At 32.1% G+C, this 1,863-nt stretch overlaps 1 non-coding gene across 1 annotated transcript; it reads right to left on the bottom strand.

Annotated features, from left to right (window-relative positions):
* Positions 1–1,558: 1,558 nt before the first annotated feature.
* On the bottom strand, positions 1,559–1,633 carry Trnac-aca (transfer RNA cysteine (anticodon ACA)). Its single transcript has one exon. It is a non-coding gene; the product is annotated as a tRNA-Cys (tRNA).
* Positions 1,634–1,863: the final 230 nt, after the last annotated feature.

Genomic DNA, 1,863 nt, shown 5'->3' with positions numbered 1-1,863 from the left:
TTTTGCATGTTTTGACATACAATTAAGGAGTTGATATTCATCATTGGCGCGCATAGGGGTAATGGTCTGAACTTTTCAAAGAAAAAAGATAGTACGCCACTGACATATTTCAAATTAACAATCGTTTTTGAATTCCTCGTTCAATTTGTGACAAAAAATCTGTCATCCTATTTTTTCATACGACGCGCCATTTTTATTCAAAAAATAAAACATCTTAACCCTTACAAAGTATTCGAACTTCTAGTAGTTTCTACATCTACTTACATAAACTCGTACATCCATTATAAAAACTAAATCGAATACTTTGGAAGCGTTAAGATATTTTATTTTTTGCAGCAAAACGGCGCTTCGTATGAAAAAATGATAACATAGTTTTTTATCGCAAATTGAACGAAGAATTCAAAAATGATTGTTAATTTGAAATATGTCAGTGGCGTACTATCTTTTTTTTTTTGAAAAGTTCAGACCATTACCCCCATGTGCGCCAATGATAAATATCAAATCCTTAATTGTATGTCAAAACATGCACAATAACTACCTCTTAAAACCCGCCAAGTTTTATTACAATGTTGCCAGTAGTTTCGGCAAAATCGTAAAAAAGGTGTAAAATTTGGTTTTCTTCAAAGCCCTGTATCTTGAAAATGGATGGGGTTACAAAAAATTTTTATTAAGCGAATCCCAATTATTTTTCAGTTTTTTACCTATTCTAGTGACGGTGTTACCTTTTTTGAAAAATATGTATAAAATTGTATCAAAAAACGAAAAAAAAAAACCCGAAAAAATGCGGTTTTTTTTATTTTTAAAGGTGCGTTTCACCAAATTTAGAAATTTGAAAAAATTTAGGATGAAACATTGAACAAAAATACACGTTATATATATTTTTTTAGTGAAAACGAATGTCTTAGTTATTTTTTTATACACATTTAAAATTTTAAAATCGTTCTAAAATTTAAATTTCCCGCCAAAAATTAAAAAAAAATTTTCGGACAGAACTTTTTAAAGCTTACAACTTGTTTATTTAAAGTTTTTCGCTAGTTCTCGATGCGGCTGAGATAAAAAATAAAAGCATAAAAACCCTAATTAGGCTCTAGTCTAGGTGGGTCACATGACCACCTAGGAGGCTAAAAATTCCAGAAAGTTAGTTTCACTGTATATGCTAAACGGTGACCTATATGGAATTCGAATCGAGTTGGGGGCACTTTTCATCATCTTACCCGGCTAGGCCCTTTTGCTATGTATTGAGACTTGTAACTTCACGACTTTGAGGCCAAAGTCGGCTTCATACAAACGTAACTATTTTATTAAAAATGTGGCTACCTGGATCTCCAGGAACATACATACATATATTGTGTAAGAACTTATGAAATTCTCCGTTTTAATGTTGTTATTTTTAATAAAATAGATGCGTTTTTGCTGCTGATACTTGCAATTTTAATTTGTAGTTTTAAGATTAAAGTTATTACATAACTGAACGAACGAGGATTTATTTAATTCAGTAATGCCATATATTAAAGGTCAGTTGATTTTTTAATGCAAATGGATATAAATAGAAAAACTTTGACCCCAGATGGGATTCGAACCCGTGTCCACCGTTTCTGTACACCGGCGCTCTAACCAACTGAGCTACCGAGGCCATCACATATGAATGCAAATCTTCTCTGTATACATAACGCAGATGTTAAGTTTGTCAGACTGATTTTTGATTTGTCGGTACGACAAATTGTATTTATGCAGTCACTGGCACAAAATTCCGCCACCCAAAATTTTTGATTAAGTTTGACAATCTATAACTCTATTATTCGTACTCCGATTTTCAAGATTCTGGCATCATTTTGTAGGTACATGTTAGGGTGGGCTGAAAAA

The sequence above is a fragment of the Diabrotica virgifera genome, chromosome 9, assembly GCF_917563875.1.
Source record: "Diabrotica virgifera virgifera chromosome 9, PGI_DIABVI_V3a".
NCBI classification, from domain to species: Eukaryota; Metazoa; Arthropoda; class Insecta; order Coleoptera; family Chrysomelidae; genus Diabrotica; species Diabrotica virgifera.
Note: the sequence above shows the minus strand (reverse complement) of the source record. Positions and strands in the feature narration are given on the sequence as shown.